This window comes from Otolemur garnettii, unplaced genomic scaffold (genome assembly GCF_000181295.1).
Source record: "Otolemur garnettii isolate 467f Iridium unplaced genomic scaffold, OtoGar3 scaffold00007, whole genome shotgun sequence".
Lineage (NCBI taxonomy): Eukaryota > Metazoa > Chordata > Mammalia > Primates > Galagidae > Otolemur > Otolemur garnettii.
Genome location: NW_003852402.1, coordinates 28,715,989 through 28,740,980, shown reverse-complemented (window position 1 = coordinate 28,740,980; position 24,992 = coordinate 28,715,989). Strand labels below are relative to the sequence as shown.

The following is a 24,992-nucleotide window of genomic DNA, read 5'->3' as shown; positions in this document are numbered from 1 at the left end:
AGATATACTTGTATCTGTGTCCGTAAACTTGAACTTCTGTACATGTCAAAATAACTTCCTTACAAGGTGTTCTCAACCATGAGCTATCCTGTGGAAATTATTCTATTCCTTACAAGGAAAGGAATCTGATGTCTTTCTCTCATCACTGCTGCTTTGTGCAGGTTTTCATATTTTTTCCTGTTGAACTTCACACATCAAGGACCATTGTATTTCACAATTATATTGTGAAATAATTTAAATAACTACATGGAAAAATAATGGGGATTGGGACAGAATAGTCTTCTAATGAAATAATTTGCATCTGTGGAATAAAATATTCTAATTTAGAACATGATTCAGGGCTTGAAAAAATGAGCATAATTTTTTCTAACACAAAAAATTAAAGTGATAAAGAAAAAAATTAAGAGTATCCTTTTAAGTGATAAACAAGTCAACACTGTAAAATCTAAAGATGTAAAATAAACACAAACATTTGTTCACTCCATTCCCCCCACACTACCACTGTAGCAGCCCATATAGCTTATGGCTAGGAGGAGTGAGAGTTATAGGAAATACCTGTAATGGCACACCTTGGTGGGGCATGGAAGGGATTTAGCATGAGAGAGCTCATGAGATGAGAGCATTGGTGAATTGGCAGTCTCTACACCTTATATTAGGCTGGAGGAGAAGGCAGTCAAAAAGCATGTGCATTCTATCACAGACACGCTTACTCTGACTCTGTCTCCTCTCCTGCCTGCAGAATACCAGCACAGGTCTCTCTGCTGAAGATTACCAAGCTCTGCTAAAGACTAAGATCTATCTGTTCTAAGAAGAATGATTTACTCTCTCTAAGACTCTCTCTCTCTCCAGCTAAAGTAGATAGCCCTCAGGCACCTAAGAGAAACCGTCCCTGAGCAAAGTAGCTCAGCGGTCGTGTCTGAAACCCACCTAAGCTGGGCCCAAGACCTGGCCAGTCCTGGGCCCTGACAAGTGGTGTCAGAAGCAGATCCTGACAAACCACTATTTACCAACCTAGGTGAATTCTATTAGCCCTCTAGTGGTGATGTGTTAGGATTAAAGATTCTTCCACTTGAAGGGTAAAAAAAAGCTGTCTTCTTTCAGAAGCACTGAACTGAAACATGTTCTTGTAAATGCCAAATTCTAGGAATATATTTTTAAATCTCCGTGTGGGATGTAAGTAGAAAAATTTTCCTCAGCCAATGTGGGGTTTCTTCTTGTACCCCTCAATAAAAGATATGTCAAGTGAAGATGACAAATCGGGATGCCACATGGTACATCATAATAACGCAGTACTTTTGCCACATTAAATTTTGCAAAAGGCTGCCGATGAGTCATAGCACAAAGTTCTGCAAACCTTGCCACACATCTTTTGACTGCACCTTAATTCATTTCAGCAAGCCCCCATCTTCCTGGAGCCCTGGCATTTTGTTAAAATGGGCTGCCTAATTCTTCTAATATTTCTGTGATGGATGGAAATGACCCTGAGGTTTCAGGGAGACAGGCAAGTGCAGTCACTCTCTGCATTGTTCTCCTTTTAGCAGAGCTTCCTGATGGTTCTTGACAGATTTTGCTCCTGAGAAAACCAGCTCTCAATATTAAGTGTATCACAAATAATGCCCTTGTATAACATGTACTACTGAACGTTACTTGAGTATTGGCCCCAACCAACAGCAGTCCTTAAGGAGAAGGATGTCACAGCTCCCCCGGCACTAAGAGGAGTTTTGAACTAATTTTCAAAAATTTAATACCCAAACATGAATCATCAGTATGTAGAATCCTTTCCCACTATCTGTCTTCAGAACCAAACTACACACGTAACCTTGCTACCAGAGAAGTCACATACATTTATATAATAACTGAAAACAGAACTTAAACTAGCCTCCAACTAAAACATGATCTTACAGCTCTAGGAGCAATGATGCCCAAACAAGTAGGAAGTTAGCATGTGTGCTTATTCTTTCTGAGTGTTCTGCTGAAAAAAAAAAAAAAATGGCAGTTTATTTAGACAGTGTTGGCTTAAAACGAAAAAGTTGGCATAATACAAACAGAGGAAGGAAGGAAGGAAGGAAGGAAGGGAATTTGTCCCATTTATCTGAAAGCTTTTAGAGGGCAATATTTCTTAAAGACAATCAGAGGGGAAAAAAAATCACCATTCGGTAATGTACTCAAAAGTGTTAAGATCTTTGCTTTTTTCTTTGTTAAAAGATATACGTCCAAATGGATAATCAGGGTTAAAGTATCATGAGATTGTAAAAGTCAAGTACATAATCAGATAATTCTTCTGCAACCAAAATTTCCTTTATTGTGTACCCTTGAAAGAACTGTGATAATTATTCTGCTTCGCTGTAAAAACAAAGACGTATCATTTAACACCTGCAGATAGAGACAAGTTACGTTCAGTTTAAATCCATGATGATAGCATAACATCTTTCTTTTAATTTCATTTAACACTATGCTTTTCAGAATCATTTGCCTCTGACTATTTTAATGCCCAGACTGTGCTAAAGAATATTGGCATTCTAATTTTCACCTATTTTTATATTTAATGACTTCATAAAATTTCCTTAAAGAAAATAGGATACACACTCATATATATATACAGTAGATCTGTGCATAAATGTATGCATTGTGTGGACGCAATGAAGATCTAAGTATATATACAAATACATATACACACACATTTGGAAGTAAAGAAACACACTACATTCCAAAGCTAAAGAATTAACTCTTTCAAATTTTTTTCTTGCTGTCTAGTGTAATATTATTATATGATGAGAAATTATCTTAGCACTTAAAGATCCTTAGGAAAGTCATCAATGTCATGCATAAAATTAGGGCCACAATTAAACACCCATACTGGTGCAGGTAAACACTTTGGAAAGGGAAATTATGCATTATTTTAGGTTGTGAATTCTTTTTTCTGAAACATTCTCGCTCTGCCGTCTAGGCTAGAGAGCGTCATGGCAACAACTTCACAGTAACCTCAAACGGGGCTCAAGCAACTCCCCTCCCTCAGCTTCCTGAGTCGTTGGGACTCCGGGTACCTATCACCAGGCCTGGCTAGAAATTTTAAATTGGATATTTTTATCTAACTTTTCAGGTCCTTTGAGTACTGAGCCTTCAAGAACGTCTTATAAATAGGTGATTAACACAGGAAAGATGAAGCCTGAATTGAATGCTGGTTGTACTCCTGAGGACTTTTCATCCTTAACTCAGATACTTCAAGTCTCTGAATCTATCACCCATTGTAACATACTACCTAAGTCCAGGGTTATTCAAAGGAGTAGAAGAGGCAAAATAGACAAAATACGCCACGTTCCTCTAGGCAGAGGGTTTTACATTATGAGATCTTAGTAAATGGGTGTGCATCATTATTATTATCACTCTCATAATACAGAAAAGTCCATCTGACAATAAGATAATTTGGTGTACGGACAGGCAGAGGGGTTGATAAGTCAGGGGAGAAAAGTGCAGGTTGGTTACTTGCTTTGTGAAGACATGGATTGAATTCCTTGCACACTTTCTCAACTCTTTGTTTTAACCTGCACTTTTGGTCACTGATTCTGTGATATTTGTTTGGTTCCTGGTTGAAGTTTTATTTCCAAAAGACTCTTTGTCATGACAGAGGCATAAATATAGGTAAAGGGATTGATAGAGACTCAAAAAGTATTTGCTCTAATGGGAATGTAAAGTGTATGTTTGAAGGATGAGTAATAGTTATTAGCCTTGAGAATAAAGCATTTGGTTGTAGAGTGTTTCTGCCCAAACAATCAAAAGGCCAAAAGACTCAGTTATCTGAGGCTGTCAACCTGCTATTGGGACAAAAATTAGAATTGATTCTTAACTGTCTCTAAATTCTTCCACTTCCTGGATCAGAGGTATCAAAAAGTGAATAATTTTGCATGTTGATTTTATTAATCATAGGGAACCAACTAAACAGAAACTCAATATCCTGCATACCTGGATTCATAATCTCCCTCCCTGCTTCTCTATTACTTTCATGGTCATCTGAGATCCAGATGAAACACTCTAATTTTAAGAATAAAACACTCTAATCTAAACAGAGCAGTGAATGCAGTAAAAGTCTTATAATGATTTCCAAAGTAACAATAATTTGCCTTGAAAGTGTTACATATGTATTGAAAGCAAAACCTGAATTGTAGAAGGACTCTCAGGTTTGAGATAAAGAAATAAATTTGAAGCCTTGAGTCCACATCTTAAAGGCCAAAAAATATGTGAGGTGGATGCAAGCCACATTGCTTTTCATTGAAATTACTATGCTGATATTAACTTGATACTGATTTTTTTTTTAATTAAATCATAGCTGTGTGCAACAATGCAATCATGGAGTACCGTGTGGTGTTTTGATATACAATTTGAATATTTTCATCAAACTGGTTAACCTAGCCTTCATGTCATTTTCTTAGTTGTTATGTCAAGACATCTGTATTCTACTTTTAAAAAGATTCACTTGTACCCTTGTAAGACAAACCATAGAGGTGATCCCTCCACTCACCCTCCCTCCACCCATCCACCCCCCTCCCCTCCCCTTCCCCAATAGTGATTTTTTTAAAGCAAAATATATTTCAGATGTATTATTTTTTATTTTTTGCAGTTTTTGAACGGGGCTGGGTTTGAACCCACCACCTCCAGCATATGGGGCCAGCGCCCTACTCCTTTGAGCCACAGGTGCTGCCTTATTTTTTTAATTTTCTCTCTCTATGTATATGTGTTTATTTGGTTTCCATTTTTTGCCTTCACAAAACTAATAAGGCTTAAAATTTAATAACAATAACAATGTTTAAGATAAGGACTAAAAACAAAAACCTCATAAAGAGCGAACAATGATAAATACCTTCAGAAAAGAAATTAGACGATTGCTGCATCGAAATATTAAGCAATAATAATGCAAAGAAAGTAACACATTGTCAAATGAGAGTATGTCTATTATAGAATGCTTTGACTCTGAGGTGCAGTATGGAGTCATCAGTTAACTTCTTATGTTTTTTTCCAAAGTCTCAAAAAATAGACAACTAATATTTATAAATAAAAGATAACTCCAAAAAACAGGTCATTCCAAATCTTATAGACAATAGAAAAAGAAGAAATACTTCAAAATCATTCTACTTCACCTGGATACACCTGATATTAAAATTGGAAAAATATGTTATTATAAAGGGGAAATTACAAACATATTTCACTTATAAATGAGGATGTAATATCCTAAACAACATATTAACAAGTTGAATTAAAAATTAATAAACTTTGGTCAAAATTAAATTCAATTTATGTGAGAATTAGTCACTATTTTTTTTCTTTTTTCTTCTTTTTTTTCCTTTTCCTTTTCCTTTTTCTTTCCTTTTCCAAATGTATGATTTTAGATTACAAGTGTTAGTGGATGGCTTACTCCAGGGTTCTGCAAAAACTAATGGACTTACGTGATAGAATTTTGCAGTGAATATTGCTCTCAAGGGTTTAGTGGGTGTTTTTTTTTTTCTCCTGAGTTCCTGTGAAAATGTTGTTTCCTAAGTCTATTTATTACCATTTCTTCTAACTATAATTTACATTCCTGTAACCCCCAGGTAATAATTATTACCTTTTCCTACAATTACAATAAAAGGTTGCATCAGAGAACGACAAGCACAAACCATGTCATCTATAGACGAATGTTTTGCTATATTTGTCTCTTCTTTAATCTGCATATAAACAAACAAAAAGGGAAAAGAAAAAATACCACAACACAGTCATCGATATCTTCTTCAATTTGCCTGGCTAAATTGCAATTTGCTTGGTTTATCAGTGTTACTGGGAGAGTTTCATTTATTTCCATCATGCAGATTTTACATTTCCTGATACTTGTGTATCTCAAAAAAATTGTAACAATCCATGTATTAAAATATTTCCCTAAATTTTATCATTATAATTGTTTCAGAGGTGTTTTCTCAAATATTCCTGACTATAAAATGATTTTTTTTTTATTATTTCTCTTCTTTTGCTAATACAATTCAGGTTTTCTGCTTAAAGTATTTGATATTTTTAAAACATAGAACTCGTGCAAATACAAAATTTTAACCACTTTGGTCCAAAGTAGCATTTGACTTCTGTAATCTATTCAAGTTTGTTTAGGGAAAAAAGAGTACGTACGTAAAACTGTGTGACATATTGGATAATTGCATGCCAGGTATTTTTTACTGGGAAACGGCAGCTTACAATTTCAACAACCTTTATTTTAAATGCATAACAATGAAAGGGAATCTGAGTGAGAGAATACAAATGAGTTCACACAAGATTATCAAAACTCTGCGGAAAAAAAATGCCACATTAATTGCTCTACTCGTGACTGTTGAAATAAAAACCATCATAATTTATGTCATGGTATATTTTAAATTTTTTCTCCTAACTTTTTTCAATTAGTTATTAAGTATTTGACACCAGTAATATTAATATAAATAAAGTAATTCATCCATCTAAAAGTGATGGATTTCCAACCTGATCACTGGCACAGCTCCTGGGGATATAAAGTTAATTAAATATGTCCTCTACCCAAAAGGGACTCTGACTATTTTTATGGAAGGAATAAACACGTGAACGGACACAGCATATAACCTAGTTTCACAGTGGTCTAGACAAACCACTTTAATAAGTCATAAGAGGAAATAACTAAGTTGAGAGCCTGAGCAAACTCATCCGTCATCTGCATGCTTCATCTTTACATCCATCCACACGAGGTTCCAATTACTGCCTCTTGATTTACTGCTTCCAAATATTTATGTTTAGCCCAGACTCTCCTGAATCGGAGATCCAAATATTTAGTTCCCCACTTGCATTCTCAGCAAGATGTCTCCTGGGTAAAACTCAAATTATTCAGAAGATTTTCCATACCAGGAAAGAAATCTTATTCATTGGTTGAAATAGAAGAGATGAATAACTTTCGTAGTGGTTTTATCAAATACTTGGACAGTCCCTGGGCTCTGTTTCAAGTGGAAGCTCTTTCCTGTCTGTGCATTTGTACCCAAGATAGACACTCTTTGCAATTTAGAGATAGCAATGACTTTCTTATGCTAGGACTTGGGTATTGGGGATCTGATTTTACTTTGAATTTGTTCTTATAGGGAAAATAAAGTAAGTTCTGAGTAGTAGACCTGATACATAGCATAATTATTTTAAATTATTTTTTGTCTTCTAAAATACAGTGCTGATTTTATTTTATTATTTTCATTTCAGATTAATATCAGGGAACATGTAATTAGTTACATTGCTTGCATTTGTAATCTAAAGTCCAAGTTGAGTTGAGCCCTTCACCCAGGAGGTTTGCTGTATACCCCTACATTGCACCCCCTCCCTTCTCCCTGCTTCTTGAATTTAAATGTGTTTATTTCTTGTGCAACCCTGTAGTTGTCCATCTACTGGTTTCATATTAATATTGACTGCACGGGATACTTGATTTTTCATCCTTGTGATGCTTTACTCAGGAGGATGTTCTCCAAATCCTTCCAGGTCTAAAGGGGAATATGTCTTCTGCTTTCTCCTCTTCTCTGGCTGGGGCTTGACTTCCTTTGTATACTGCCGCACTCATGGACGTCAGCTCTGCCCCATCAGAGCACATCTGCCATTTTCTGGGATCTTTCCCTCCCAAGACAATTTCTCCTAAGTGAGTAAGCTTGTTTTTTATTTTCACCTAAAACCTAGTCTAGAGAGTGAAAATCGACATACTGTTGATTCAACTATTCTATCTGACTTGAACAGGTAATTTCAGATAAAACATATGTTCCTCGGACTAGATCATGCCATTTATCTCCAATGTACAAAACATTTAATCATAATAATTCTTTCTAAAACCAAATATTTTCATGTCCCACCTGTGCATAAAGTATATTTTCTTCTTTTTATGATTTTGAATTTCAAAAAATATTCATTCTCATTTTGAAGTGTTTCCTCTTTCAAATTATTCTTATCCCCCACATCTTATAATCCTTCTTCCACTTCCCATTTTACAGAGACCCCTGACTTTCTATAAGTCTTGAGACTGTGAAAGAATTCTGGGGATTACATTGAAAATGTCATAAGTTATGCAAACCAATCAGATTTCCTGGTAATCTTTAGCAACTGTCCAAAATATGTAAAAGATAAATTTTTGTAAGATGGTAGTGAAAGATAGAGGTTAGGCTTGGAAAAGTGCAGGACTGATTATCTTCTGATCCTAGGCAGAAAAAAAAGTCCTATGGAAATTTAGGTAAGAATACGCTAGCTTTAAAGAGTGACCTGGAAACCTGGAACCTGTGGATGGTAGCTACTGAATTCATGTTAAAAAGTAGAAAGTGGGAAGGGAGGAAAGATATGCTACCTATTTTCTGCTTTAGAAATTTAGATCACTTTCTTCTGAGATTCTTTTAGTATACTAGCAAGAATTATACATTAAAAATATTCCTGTCTGTATCTGAATAATCCCTTGCCACCAAAATTGCCTATAACCACCATCTACCTCCTAGATTCAAATTCAGGTACAGGAGTTGTTCTCAGTGTAGACTGGATAATTCAACAGACCTCCTGTCCCATAGGGGATATTGGGCAATGTCTGGAGATAATTCTGGTTGTGACATTAAGAGATGCTGCTGGCATCTGGTGGAGAGAGGCCAAGGATGCTACTCGACATGCTCAAAGGCACAGGACAATCTCTTAGCCCTGCCCTAATGAAGATTCATCTGGCTCAAAATGTCAATTGAGATTGAAAAACTCTGAAATAGTTTATTTATATTTATGTTTTATTTATTATTTATAAGACTGTGTTTTTCTGATAAACCCATGATATGTCAATGATATAGGTTTTGTCCCCATTTTTCAGATTTGGAAACTGAGGTCAAGATGGTATTCAGAGTTACCCATTAAGGCAACTATTAAGGACAGGTACTACCTCACTGAAGGCCACATCTTCATTAAGCATAATATACAAAGCTGAATTATCTGTCCACTATCAGATGAATCGCTGTAACCTTGAACCTGACAGACATCCTAAGTATCTTGCTTAATCACTACTACTTTCTCCTACAATCAGTCATCATTAAGGTCTGACAATTCTACCTCCTCAACATGGCTTATATTTATTTCTCCCTTTCTATTCTCACTGTCATTCCTCTGGCTCAGGTTTTTTACCTTCTCTGTGTGCGGCTTATTATTCATTTACGCTTTTGTTCAATTATTCATGTGCTCATGTATTTATTTATTCAATGATATACCATCACATGTTCTAGATTGCTAAGTGGGATGAAATCAAAAACACCATGATTACCTCAAAGAACCTTTATTATAATGGAAAGAGAAACAAAATCAGGTCTTGGTGATTATAATCATAAAGTTGAACATAATGACAAAGATGAGCATGTGGTGGCAACTAGGAAAGCATGTAAGAGTAGTAAAATCAGACTGAAGGCCAGACTGAGATATCTGGAAGAAGCAATGCGTGATGTGAAATCTATAGAACTAGTAGGCGTGGCAAGGGCGGAGGTGGTGTAGATTGCATTACAGACCACAATATTCTCCCTGCAGTACTCACACTTTCTGCCATATGGCCTTGGAGTTTCTCCCTTAGAGAAGGTAGGGTCTATTTCCCCCATTCTCTACTCTAAATACGTACTTTTCATTTGGTTTGACTAATTATTAGGCAGAAGCAATAATAGTCCAGTTTAGTGACTGGGTCTTAGGAGATCTTGCATGTTTCCATATTCCCTCTTGAACCCCTACCATCACCATGGAATGAACATTCTCAGGATAACCCACAGGCACCAGGGGGAGAAGGGAAGGCAGGGGGGGCAATGCCTCACATAATAAGCTAATTCCCAGCCAACTCCCAGATTCGTGTGCATAAATCCCACTCACATTCTGTGGTTGTCCTGTAAAGAACAGTTACAAACCAATGCAGGATGCTGGGTATTGGAGGTGGTATTTCAGGCAAAAGGAAGAGTAATAACAATGGATATAGGAGATGGTAAGAAATACAAAGGATGATATGAAAGATATACACGTGATACTGTACACTCTAGAGACATGCCGAATACAGTGAGGGAGATCTCAGTCCATACTTTTGGTGGGGTAGCTAGATATCCATAACTTCAGTAGTAACTTTCATTGAGTCTTGTGTTTTCTTTTCTTTTCTTTTCTTTTTTTTTTTTTTGAGGGATAATTAGGAAAATTAATCTGTATGAAGATATGCTGAGTTTGGGTGTCTATTAGCTATGAAGTTGGAAGTATTCAGTAGAGTGCCTGAAAATAGATCTACTACTCAAGAAAAAAGTCCATTTTAAACTAGACATTCATCAAATGGATTGGAGAAAGATAAGAAAGGAGTCATAGAAAGATAGCATCGAGACCTAATGTGGCAACTAGGGGTACAAAGAGAGCTAAAATGATTAGGCTTAAAAGGAACTGAACTATCAGAAAGGTAGAAGACAACAAGATAACACAGATAAACATAGAAGACAAATGTACAGGGCAGCACCTGTGGCTCAGTGAGTAGGACACCGTCCCCATATACTGAGGTGGCGGGTTCGAACCCAGCCCCAACCAAATTGCAACAAAAAATAGCTGGGCATTGTAGTGGCTAGTAGTCCCAGCTACTGTAGTCCCAGCTGCTCGGGAGGCTGAGGCAAGAGAGTCGCCTAAGCCCAGGAACTGGAGGTTGCTGTGAGCTGTGACACCACAGCACCCTATGAGGGCAACAGAGTAAGACTCTGTCTGAAAAAAAAAAAAAAGACACATGTACAGTGATTATTACTTGATAAGCACTATTCTAACCACTTTATAAACATATATGCATTTAATCACCCCTACATTCTTGTGAAATAGCTACAATTACACAATTCTGTATCACCAGTTTTCATGCTAGAAAATGAAGGGCAGAGGTGCTAAGAAAAGAAAACTGGGACTTGAGTTTATAGACCATGCACTTAATTGCCATGTGGACAAGGAAAGAAACAGGTCAAAATAAAGGGGGGTGGGGAGTGATCAGCATCACTAATCCTGCAGGTTACAAAGGGTCTGGAAAAGCTTCATTTGGTTTCACAAAAAAGAAGACATGAATAACTTTTGTGAGAACAGTTTTTATAGGAAGGTGAAGGTAGAAGCACGTGTTGATGTTGATGAGACTTTTTGTGTGTCAATTTTCCTGACTCAGAATCCCCCAGCCCTTCTATCCAGATTAGGGTTTTCCAGAATGAGACACTGAGATCCTATTTAGGATACAAGATACTTATCTGGGATCCATTCTGAAAAGAAGATGGAAGCTAGATAGGGAAGAAAGGAGAGGTCAAACAGTAATGCAGACCTGAAAAAGTTTCAGCCAATCTCACGGGGATGTCTGGAGTGATGGCTCTTAAAGTTAGTTACTCTACACTGGTGGAAAATGGCTTGGGCTTATAATCCTCTGGCCTCAGTCACCAGATATGGGCTGCTCCAGAAAAGGTGCAGTCATGAACAAGGATGCTGTTGTAACTGAAGCAGATCTTTAAAGAGCTAACAGCTGGAAGCCATGTGCCCATGAAACTACATACATAAATTCTTTGAAGAGGGGTGAGTTGACATCCCTAAATTTATACCACAGCTTCCCACAGTTGTTTAAGCTTCTATTGCTTTATATTAAACCTTAAAATTTAGATAATCCCCCCAATGATGCATTAGATTTAAGCAACTTTTCCATTCTATTTTCATTATTTCCCTGATGCCTGTCTCTTTAATAAATCAATAGCAACTTGAGGTCAAGGGCTTTATATTTTCATTTTGTTTTCTTCACCATTTCATAGAACATATGACTCATTATAAAATGTGCTGATAATTGAATAAGAAGGGTATTTGAAATAGGTATTAAAGAATGACTAAGTGTTTGCAAGAGCACAGAAGTAAAGGCTAGATAGCTTTCATGCTAATTAAAGTTGCAATCACTATTCTATTTTCTTTAGTGTTTTTTTTAAGTATATAAATGAACAGTTTACATTAGTCACTGAACTGTAAAAGCTTGATCACTTCCTTTAGCAGAGGTCTCTCCAAAAACAATTGGGACAAAAAATTAAATGCACATAATTCATTCAAACATAAATGTTTTAGTGTTCATTTTCAATGATATTTTTTAAATTTCAGACTAATGTGAAGATATAAACAACTAGGTTACAATGTTTGCATATAGGCAGAGTCCCTGTTGTAGTTGTGTCCCTCATTCAGGTAGTGAATACCTCTACATTGCATCCTTTAAATAAGAGGATGCCAGTATCCCTCTCCCATTCTTCTCCAACTTCCCTCCTTTACCCTCCCCCTATCTTGAATTGAGTTTTTCTCTTCTGTGGATATGTATTAGATCTTCTACTGGCTTCATATTAGTATTGAATACATTGGATATGTGTTTTTACATTCTTGTGATATTTAACTAAGAAGAATGTTATTCAACTCCATCCAGGTTAATACAAAAGATATAAAGTCACTATCTTTTTATGGCTGAAGAGTATTCCATGGTATACATGTACCGCAGTTTACTAATTCCTTCTTGAGTTGATGGGCATTGAAGTTGTTTTCACATCTTGGCAATTGTAAATTGAGCTGTGATAGATAATCTAGTGCAAATGTCCTTTTAAGAAAATGATTATTTTTTCTTTAGGGTAGATACCTAGTAATGGGATGATAAAATCAAATAAAAAAAATCTATTTTGAGTTCTTTGAGGGTTCTCCATCCTTCTTTCCAAAGTGGTTGTATTAGTTTGCGGTCCCACCAACAGTAAAAGTATTCCTTTCTCTCCACATCCATGCTAGCATCTGCAGCTTTGGACTTGTGATACAGGCTATTCTCACTGGGGTTAAGTGATATCTCAGGGTGGTTTTGATTTGCGTTTCTCTGATGATTAGGGAAGATGAGCATTTTTTAATATGTTAGCCATTTGTCTGTCTTCCTCAGAGAAAATTTTGTTCATGTCTCTGGTCCACATATAAATGGGGTTGTTTGCTCTTTTTTTGTTGTTGTTGATTAATTTGAGTTCTCTGTAGATTCCAGTTATCAACTCTTTGTCAGATTGGTAACAATACAAATATCTTTTCCCATACTGAAGGTTGTCTATTTCATTTAACTTTTGTGTCCTTAACTATGCAGGAGCTTTTTAGCTTAATTAAGTCCCATTTGTTTATTTTTGTTGTAGTTGTGATTGCCCCTCAAGTCTTCATAAAATCTTTTCCCAAACTGACATCCTTATGAGTTTTTCCTATGTTCTCTTCCAGGATTTTTATCATTTTATGTCTTCATTTTAAATCTTATATCCATCTTGAGTTGATTTTTGTAAGTGGTAAACAATGAAGTCCAGCTTCAGTATTTTACATGTGGTCATCCAGTATTCCCAGCACCATTTGTTCTTTTCCCCAGCATATGATTTTGTTTCATTTATCAAAGATCAGATGGTAACAAGAGACTGACTTCATCTCTTGGCTTTCTGTTTGATTCCATATGTCTATGTCTCTATTTTAATCCAAATACCATGCTGTTTTAATCACTGTGGACTTGTAATATAACCTAAACTCTGGTAGAGTGATGGCTCTGGTGTTTTTATCAAAAAATTGCCTTGGCTCTACAGGGTTTTATTTATTTATTTATTTATTTATTTATTTTAGTTCCATAAAAATCAATTAATTATTTTTTCTAGTACTCTAAGGAATGACATTGGTATTTTAATGGAGATTACATTAAATCTGTAGATTGCTTTGGTCAGTATAGACATTTTAACAATGTTGATTCTCCCAGCCAAGAGCATGGAATGCTCTTCCATTTGTTAATGCTTTCTGCTATTTCTCTTCTTATGGTTTCAGAATTTTCTTCGTAGAAATCTTTCATATCTTTTCTTAGGTATAATCCTGGGTATTATATTTTCTTTGATGCTACTTTGCAGGGAATTCTGTCTTTAGTTTGCTTCTCAACTTAGCTGTTTTGGCATATACAATGACTACTGATTTTCAGACATCAATTTTATACCCTAAGACATTATTATATTTCCTGATCCCTTCCAGGAGTCTCTAGGTTTTTCTAAGTATAAGATCATATCATCATTAAAGAGTGAGAGTTTGACCTCCTCTTCCCCCAATTTGGATGCCCTTTATATTCTTCTCTTGCTTTATTGCATTGGCTAGAACTTCCAGTACTATGTTGGATAGTAGTGGTGATAGAAAATATCATTGTCTGGTACCAGTTTTAAGTGAGAAAGCTTTTAGTTTTAGTTTATTCAGTATTATTTTAGCTATGGGTTTTTCATGAATTGCTATAATCAGTTTAAGAAATGTGCCACCTATGCCTGTATTCTTAAGGGTTCTTGTTAGAAAAGGATGCTGTATTTTATCAAATTCTTTTGCTGTACCTATTGAGAGGATGATATAGTCTTTGTTTTTGCTTATATTGATATGGTGAATTACATTCATTGATTGGCATATCTTAAACTAGCCTTGCATTCTTGCATACTTGATCCTGATGTACAATTTTTTTAAGGTGTAGCTGTAATCTATTTGCTAAGATTCTATGGTGTTTTTGCATTAATATTTGAAATAGGTCTGCAGTTTTGTTATTTTTTTTTATTTGTGTCCTTCCTGCATGTTAGTATCAGGGTAATGTTTGCTTCAGAAAACATGTTAGGGAAAGTTCCTTCCTTCTCAATGTTTTGGAGTAGGTACTGTAGTATAAGTACGAGCTAGTCTTTGAATGTTTGATAGAATTCTGGTGTGAAGCTGTCCAGTCCAGGGCTTTTTTGTTGTTGTTGTTGGTGGTGGTGGTGGTGGTGTTGTGGTTAGAAGATCTTTACTGTTTCTTCAATCTCATTGCTTCATATTGATCTGTTCGAGAGATTTATTCCTTCCTGGTTAAGTCTAGAAAAATGTTGTGATTCTAGGTACTGGTTCATTCTCTCCACATTGTCAAATTTCTGGGTGTAGAGTTTCTTGTAGTAGTCAGTGATAATCACTGTATCACTGAGGTTAATTGTTCTAGGGTCACATTTAAGTCCCTTGTTTCTTTGTTTAGTTTCTGTTTAGAGGATCTGTCCAGTTCTGTCAGAGGGGTGTTAAGACCCCAATTATTAGAATATTGTAGGACATCATGTTGTTCAGACAAAATAGGTTCCATTTCATAAGTCTGGGATCATTTAAGTTGGATGCATAAATATTTAGAATTGAAACACCCTCCTGACACATTATTCCCTTGACCAGTATGAAGTGACCATCTTCAACTTTCTTAACTTTAGTTGCTTTAAATCCACTTGTATCTGAAAATAAGATAGTGACCTCTCCTTTCTTCTCATTTTCATTTGCCTGAAATATTGTTTTCTAATCCTTAACCTTGAGTCCTATTTTGTCCTTCTAGGTCAGCTTTGTTTCCTGGAAATAACATATGGATGGCTTCTGTTTTTTATCCAATTAACCAGTCTGTGCCTCTTCAGTGAGCAATTCAAGCTGTTTATATTTTGGGGGAAAATTGATATGTGTGGTGGAGTTCTACTCATCTTATTTGGTAAAAATTGATTGCTTGATTTTATCCTTTGTGCCATTGTGGAAGCTATATTTTGTCATTTAGTTTCTGGGTGTTTACTTTGCTGGTGGTCCTTTGTGATGTTCAGTGTGGAGAACAGTTCTGAGTACTTCTTGTAGAACTGATCTTGTAGTGACAAATTTTCTGAATGTTTCACCTTCCCTTCTCATTTGGAAAGATTCACCTGAAAATTCCCCTGTCACACTGATGGATCTGCCTCCTGTAGGTCAATTGGCACTTACTCCTGAATGCTTGTAAAATTTTCACTTTTGTCTTGATTTTGGACAGGTTCATTACAAGTTGTTTTGCAGATGCTCTATTTGTGTTAAGACGGCCTAGGGTTTGACATTCCATTAAAAGGAGTGTGTCAAAATCTTTGGTAATAGTTGGGAAGTTTTCATTTCTGATATCTTCCAGTGGGACTTCCATTCTTCCTTAAGGGAAGAAAAACAACTCAAAAGAATGGAAGTACTACTGGAAGATTTTTGTCATGTCTTCTGTTCATTATCCAAATCAGTTTTTGTATTTCCTTTTGGTTATTTTCCACTTTCATTTCAATTCTCTTCATCTTTTTGCCATCATATTTTGGAATATGGAAATTATGGAATGACTTTCTGTCATTTACATAATTTCTTTGTAGTTGGAATCCTCTGTGGTAGCTACTTCATGATTCCTTGGGGGATGTGCGTGTGTGTGGGGGGTGATCTGTTCTGGTTTTTCATGTTGTCAGAATTTTTCTGTTGGTTCCTCCTCATATGTGTTTTCTTCTTATTCACTTACTTCCCTTACTATTCCTTTTGCTTCCTGCTTCTTTTTAAATCCCCTCGTCTCTGCACTTAGATAATGAAGTATTCTTTTCATATGGGGCAAAAAGGAAGAGAAAAGAGCAAGAAGAGAGGAAAAAAAGGGGGTGTGGGGTAAAATGAAAAAAAGGCAAGCAAGGACAGAAAGAGAAAGAAAGGAGTTATTATGGCTTTCATCAGGGTATTTTGACCCACACCTGCAGTTCGAGAACTCTGGAGGGCTGGACTTGGTAGGTTTACCAAAGTCTGGATCTCCTTTCAAGCCTGAGCAAAAACAAAATACCACCTCTGCCAAATACAGGAGTAAAAACCCAGCTATATGTAGCAGTGGGTACCTACCAAATACCATCTTTCTAAGGGCCAAGGCTAGAACACTCTAGACCAGGGCCTCAAAGGCCTTTGTGAGCTGGACCAATGCCATGGCATCCTAGCCCAGGCCTCAGTGTGAGGCTCTGTCCCATAAATATTATACAAAATAAAATAGAATAAAATGTATCTTGGTAAAAGAAAAAAAAATAAAGAAAGTTAAAAATAAAATTATATAAAATGTAAAAAAAAGTGATAGGTAAGTTGTTATTTGAGAAATTATTGTGGAAAATATGAAAAAAGTCAAAAAATATCTACCAAAAGTGAGAAAAAAAGAAGAGAAAGTGAAAATAAAAAAGGATAAAGGGGCCCTTAGTATTGAAGAAAGCAAAGATAAAAAAATAAAAATGCAACAAAAGAAAACAAAAAAACTAAGAAAAAATTTAAAAATATATATTATATATATAGACTGGACACCAGTTTGTGGTCCAAGAAGGTAAGAGAAAAGTGAAAAAAATGTATATAATTCAATATATTGCCTGGATGCCAAGTGGTACTCTCAGGTTAAGGGACACAAAACATGCATACATGCTGATTCTGCTGTATAGGATGGCAGCTGAATGCCACTATCTGTCACCAAATATTGTTCAAAATCACTTGTTTACTTAAGCTCCTATAAGACAGCTCCAATGAGTACCTGAGTCCAAAAAAAAAAAAAAAAAAAATAGCTGCAGGAAAGGCCTTATTGTTTCCTAGCTCTCTAAAGAGCTGCCTGCACCCAGGGACGTGGCTTCTGTGCCAGTTGTCCACTGTTTCTGACCTTCTCATTGTCTTCTGGAGACCCCTGCTGATTCACTGTGCCCCCAGAGTGATATTTGTGGGTAGAATACCCAAAACAGAGGTGACTGGAGCTCTATCTCCTCATTTACAGGAATGAGGCTGCTAAGATGATCTCTCTAGTCAGCCATCTTGCTCCATCTTCTCTTCAACTAATTTTTTTAAAAATCAAAATTATCTTTGTCAATTTTATAAAATTAAATTCAAAGTAGAATAAAACAGTAAAGATAACATTTTCAAAGAAGTTTCTTTTTAAGTATAAAATAATTTGTATTTATAATTAATAAGATGTTATACATTCTTAAAAAGAAAAACTACTGATCAGTTTCACTAATGAATATAGATTAATAAAATACTCAATAAAATCTGAGCAAATAGATTACAGCTACACATTAAAAAAACATACATCAGAATCAAGTAGGCTTCATCCCAAGGATGCAAGTCTGGTTTAACATATGCAAATCCATAGATGTAATTCACCATATCAATAGAAGCAAAAACAAAGACCATATGATCCTCTTAATAGATGTAGAGAAAGCATTTGATAAAATTCAGCATCCTTTTCTTACAAGAACACTTAAGAACATAGGCATAGGTGGCACATGTCTTAAACTGATTGAAGCTATCTGTATTACAAGTCCACAGTGGTCAAAACACCATGGTATTGGCACAAAAATAGAGACATAGATATAGGGAACCAAATAGAAAACCAAAAGATGAAACCAGTCTCTTATTACCAATTGATCTTTGATAAACCAAACAAAAGCATACATTGGGGAAAAGAATCTCTGTTCAGTAAATGGTGCTGGTAGAACTGGATAACCACATGTAAAGGATTAAAAATGGACCTGTACCTTTCACTACTGGCAAAAATTAACTCCAGATGGATAAAAGATTTAAATCTAAGGCATGAAATGGTAAAATCTCTAGAAGAAAGTGTGAGAAAACTCTTGCGGATTTTGGCCCGGGGAAAGATCTTATAAAGAAGATTTCACTGGCAGTTACAACAAAAACAAATGTAAACAAATGGAACTTAATTAAACTGAAAAGCTTCTGCACAGCTAAGGTTACAACAAAGCAAAAAGACAACCTTCACAATTGGGAAAAAACATTTGCATTTTATGAATCTGACAAAGGAATGATAACTTGGATCTATACAGAACTTAAATTAATCAACAATTAAAGAGTAAACAATCTCATCTATCATTGGGCAAGAGACATCAATAAAAATTTCTCTGAGAAAGACAGATGAGTGGTTAATGAACATATGAAAAAAAGCTCCTCATTTCTCTAATCATCAGAGAAATGCAAATCAAAGTATCCAATGTACACACACCTATTATGAAATTAATTTAAACCTTTTTATATGAAAGCTATAACCTAATAACAACCTAAGGATATGGGGAGGGGGGGGGGGGGGGGAGGGGGAGAGGGATTCGAGGGTTCACTTCTGTGGTTCATCTTGCAAGGGTACAAGTGAATCTTTCTATGAGTAGAATATGAATGTTTTGACATAATAACTAAGAAAGTTACATAAAGGCTATGTTAACCAGTTTGATGGAAATGTCATGGATTGTGTGTGAAAACACCACACTGTACCCCCAAAGTGCATCAATGTACACAGTTACCATTCAATAAAAAAAAATGGGGGGGAAACCACCCTGAAATATCACTTACCCCCAGTGAGAATAGCCCATGTTACAAAGTCCCAAAGTTGCAGGTGGTGACAAGGATGTGAAGAAGGGGGAACATTTTTTATGTTGTTGATGGGACTGCAAAATAATACAGTCTCTTTTAAATGAAATATGAAGAATCCTCAAAGAATTGAAATTATACCTCCCATTTGGCCCTGCAGTCCCACTACTAGGCATCTATCCAGAAGAAAAATAACAATTTGATCATAAAGACATTTGCACTAGATTGTTTATCACAGCTCAATTTATAATCACCAAGACGTGGAAACAACCTAAATGCCCAACTACCCAAGAAAGGATTAACAAGCTATGGTATACGTATACCATGGAATATTATCAGCCATAAAAAGATGGTGACTTTGCATCTTTTATTAACCTGGATGGAATTGAAACACATTCTTCTTAATAAAGTATCACAAGAATGGAAAAGCAACTATCCAATGTATTCAATGCTAATATGAACAAAGTACATGATCTAATTCATGACCATAGAGAAGAAAAACTCATTTCAATTCAAGTTAAGGGTAGGGGGACTGAGGGAAGGATAAAGGGGAGGAAGAGGGGTTTGAGGTGCTCCCACTTAATGGTCACAATGTAAGGGTGTATGGTACACTTTTTGGATGCAGGATACAACTATAAGAGGGACCCTACCTAACAGGAAAATACTATAACCTGGTTTTTTGTACCCTTACATTAACCTGAAATATAAAAATAATGCACATTTACAGGATGTGCCCTAGATCTACTGAATCAGAACCAAAAAAAAATCAAAATTATTTCTGTAAATTTTATGTGCTTAAACTCAAAGTACAATTAGAAAATAAAGATAGTGTTTTCAAGGAAGTTTCTTTTTAGATATAAAAATTTTCTATTTGTAATTGATGAAATGTTATACATTCTTTTCTGCCTATTTTTTCTTGGGTTTTACACTATACTTGCCTATATTTTGGTTCTTTTTCTATAAATGAAATAAGAATTTACAAATTTTTAGAAGATTTAAATTAATTAATATATTTAAAGTACTTTGTTTTGTACCTTAAAGGACACCTCTCCATTTATGCCAAACTTCCCAACATATATTTCAGCTTCTGTTTCTCATGTTAAACCTTAATACTTGGATAATCAGTCTTTTACCCCTGTTTGACACATAAATCTTTAGCAATATTTCCATGATATTTCAATTAATTCTTTGATGTCTATTTTTGTAATAGATCAGCAGTATCTTGAAGATGAAGGCTTTATCTTTTTATCTTGTTTTCTTTAGAATCAAACAGAACATATGAGTCATAATAAAATGTGTTGATAATATATCAAAATGTCTTTATTTGGCAAAATGACTGCCCTTTTTATCTCCCTATTTCTAGCACCTAGCATCATGTTTGACCCAGAGTCTTTCTAAACAAATATTTTCTAAAAATCAATGAAAACAGAATCAAAATCATGATAAGAATTTTAAACAATGAGAGATCAAAGGGGAAATAACAGTCTCAAGAATATAAAGTAAGCATGTAAGACCTGTATTTTATTGCTTTTTCTTCAAACAGTAGGTTACGAATGATGTTTCTCATCAATGAAATAGGTTTTTGCTCATAAAGTCTAAATGATGATTCACAACACAAATCTGAGATTGCCTACTTCTCCTTTTCAGATGAGAATATCAAGTTGTACAATTAATTTGTGATAAACAGAGGGCTGGAAATTTAATCTCTAAACATCAAATTCACAATCCCTTTATCCTAGTCAAAAACATTAATTATGAGGTACTAACTTTTCTATCATATACTCTTCTCAGATTGTAAAGGACAAAAGCATAAAATCGATTCCCTCACTTAGGTTATTACCATGTTTGTAAATTCAGCTAATATTTATTTGTTGGCTCTGCAATGTGTGAAACAAAGTTCTTTGTTAATATGAAGAGTGCCTTAAATCAATAAAACTACTTCCATGGTAGATATATTGATGCAGTAAAATATAGCCAGCTCCAAAAATTGTTTCATGATTCACCGAACTGCTTAGCTAAAATACCCGTAGTTCTTATCATCTCATTATCCAAAGCCTGCCCATTTCATTGTTAAAGTCAAGTTTTATTTATTACAAGGTGCCTAGAATGTTGAAAATTAGAATTTCATGTCGGGAATCACTTCTAAGTTAAGCCATGTTACAAGCTTGAAATCTCTTTATACATGTTGTTATTTGATTTCTGGTTGTTTTGTGGCCCTTCCTTTCTCCTTCTTTCCTTCCTTCCTTCCTTCCTTCCAAGTGATCTTCTCCAGTAGTGTATTTTGAGTTATTTTTTCAACTTTTGTGTATATTCTCTAATTTTTTTGATTTGAGGTTACCAAGAAGTGTGCAGAAAACATGTTATAACCAATTAATCTAAACATTGACAACTCTGCTTATAAAAAATGAAACAAACAGAAATTCTACCCTTTAACTCCATACCCTACCTCACTTTGTAACTTTTTTTTCCATTCATATATTTTTAGATTATTTCTCATAATGTTATTTTTAAAAGGTTTGTGATTTTGTTTTTCTACTCAAGATACAGGTTGATATAAGTATAACAATACTGTGCATTGTACCAATGTCCTTACTATTAGCAGTGAATTGTGTACCTTCAGATGATTTCTTACTGCTCACTAACATCCTTTCCTTTCAAACTGAAGAACTCCTTTTCATATCTCTTGTAGGATGGGTCTGGTGTTGATAAAATCCCTCAGGTTTGCTTGTCTGAGAAAAAAAAATTTATTTCTCCTTCATGTTTGAAGGGTAATCTTGAAAGGTATAATGTTCTACATTAAGGGTTTTTCCCTTCAACACTGTAATATGTCATGCCACTCTCTCTTACCTATAAGTTTTCCACTGGGAAGTCTGCTGCCAGATGTAATGGAGATTTTTTTTATATGTTATTTACTTCTTTTTTCTAGTTTCCATTAGTATCTTTTCTTTATTCCTGGCCTTGGGGAACCTGATTATTAAATGTCTTCATGTAGCCTTGTTGATGTTAATTCTACTTCGTGTTCTTGTACCTGAATGTTAATATCGTTCTCTAAGTTTTGAAATTTCTCTGTTATTATTTCTTTGGATAAACTTTCTACCCCAACCTTTCTCTCTACCTTCTGTTTATGCCAATAATTCCTTGAATTGCTCTTTTGATGCTATTGTCTAGATATTATAGATGTACTTCATTTTTATGTATTTTTTTTTCCATTCTGATTGTGTATTTTCAAATTTCCTGTCTTCAGTCTAATACTTGTTGTCTGTGTGGTCAATTCTGATGTTAAGAGACTCTGATGCATTTCTTATTTTGTCCATTGAATTGTTAAGCTCTAGAATTTTAAAAAGTATTTCGATCTCTGTTAAATTTCTCTTATAATCTTCAGAATTCCTTCTCTGTATTATCTTGAAGTTCATCAAGCTTCTTCAGAAATACCATCTTGAATTCTTTAAAAGATCACCAATCTCCATAACTCCGGGATTGGTCACTGGTGCCTTGTTTAGTTTGTGTGGTAAGGTTATGTCATTCTGAATGTTCTTGATGTCTGAATTTTCTGAATGCTCAAAGCATTACTGGGCATTGAAGAGTTAGTTATTTATTTTAATCATCACAATTTGAGCTTGTTTAAACTTGTCCTCTTTAAAGGCTCTCCAGACATTCAGACAGAATTGAGCATTGTCACTGCAGCTGTGTCATCACGGGGGGTGCACCAAGCCCAGTAATGTTTGGCTTAATGCATTCCTGATGGTACCATCTTGGAGAGTTTAGGTAAAATATAAGAGAAGTTCCTGGATTATCAGGCAAAGTGTCTTACTTCCTTCCTTTACACTCTGTGCTGGGCTGCTAAATTTGGGAGGAGAGTGACATGAGTGCTCTTTCAAGGCCACCAGCATCAAGTCACATTTGAGGCCAGCCTAATCTCAATCAAAGCCAGTGGTGACTATTGGCTGACACCCCTGTTGTTTATTCAAAGTCTAAGGGCTCTTTACTCAGCAAGTATTGAATCTTTCCAAGATTGGGTCCTTCCCTTCAAGGCAGCATATTTCCTCCTGAACCAAGCATGAAAAGCCATCCAGGATCTAGGATTCCAGGACTCAGAGTCCTTAGGAGTCTACTTAGTACTTTATTTTGTACCCAAGTTGCAAAACAAAGTTTTTTGAGCTCTTCCTTTCCCTTCCTATAGTGAAAAAAGATTCTTCCCAAGTGACGCTGCCTGTAGTAGGAAGAGAGGTGACACAGGTACTGGCTTGTCATTGCTGATGTCTCACTGGGTTATGTACATCCCAAACCCACTAGTTTTGAACCAGCACAGCTGCAGGAAGCATCCAAAGAATGCAAACTTTGTGGTCTGACTGGCTTATAAATTTAGTCCGGGCCCCAGGGCTGCTTTCTGTCAACTGGTAGTGGGAACAATGAGAACTTAGGCTTTAAAGCACAGAATTTCCATATGGCTGGGTGTTCTAAGCACTGCTCCCTCTGTGGACACTGGTAGAATTCTGCCCTATGCTGTTTCCCTGTGTCAAGGAAGCCCTGAATTTCAGTTCAAAGCCCCACAATCGCTTCACTCTCCTTCTGTTGGACACGTAGATTTTCTTTCTACTGGACTTGCTGGCACCACACTGCTGGTGTGGCACTGCCAGGGATGTGGGCGGTGGAATACCATCTTTGCTACCTTCTTCTGTGCCTCTTGCCTTGATATAGTGTCAAAATGAGGTAGTATGATTGCACATCTGATTTCTGGCTCCTTCTGAAGGTGCTTGCTTGCATAGATAGTTGTAGAATTAGGCATTCATGGGGCGAGATGATCGATCACTGGAGGTTTGCATGCATCTGCCTTGCTTTTATCCCTACTTTGAAGTCTGTACATAAAACAAGGGTCTACCTAGATAATTTCCAAGTTCTTTTCCTGTTTCAAAGTTGTGCAGACTAGAGGGCATCTTTTCTGACTTACCCTTTCCTTTCTTATTTCCTACAGCATTTTATATCTACTATCATATAATTTGGTACTTGAGAAATAATCTATTTAAGTTCGTGTGAGTTTCTTCTCATGTATTGCTTTTATCCATGTATTGTTTAATAAGCCAAACTAAAAATTCTTCAAAGGAAGGCTTCTATTTAAGTTCCATTATTAATTCTCTCTCTCTCTCATTAACAAATAATATTAAAAATGCACTTAATAATTGTGGGTTCAGGGCAGTGCTTGTGGCTCAAAAAGGTAGAGCACTGGTCCCATATGCCAGAAGTAGTCGGTTCAAACCCAGCCCCAGCCAAAAAAAAAAAAAAAAGTGGGTTCATTTAATAAAGCCAGTGTTCAAAAGTTAGGCTTGCAAAACAATTAAATGGTAATTATTAATAATGTTGTATAAAGGGTCTGAACGCTTTACCAAATAATTAACAAGTATACAGAATTGTCAGAACTTGTCATTGTTTTCTCCCCATAAACAGATGTGACCAGAGGGCCTTCCTAAAACAATAAGCCAGTGACACTTCTCTGCTCTTGCTTTTTAAGAACTACCCTGAAAGAATAAATAATAAAGTCTGAAATGCCAATTTCAACCCTTGAAAGAAAGAGAAGGAGGAGGAGGGGGAGGAAATGAAGGAGAAGAAAAGGCAGTGGCAAAATGGAGCTTGATTAGAAATGATGTGTGAGCGTTCTCTTGTTATTTCACTTTTCTTTCCTTTATCAATTAATCTGGAACAGTTCTTTTAAATCTGAATCTATCTTTCTCCCCTATCTCTCTCCCCATCCTTACACAAGGCTCTGGGAGTGATTATTAATGTACAATCCAAATGGTGCTTTTATATGATCTATCTTTCTTTCT

At 35.7% G+C, this 24,992-nt stretch overlaps 1 pseudogene; it reads left to right on the top strand.

Annotated features, from left to right (window-relative positions):
• The first annotated feature begins 21,863 nt into the window (after positions 1 to 21,863).
• The window catches only part of LOC100947723, a 6,336-nt pseudogene continuing 3,207 nt past the window's right edge, over positions 21,864 to 24,992 (top strand).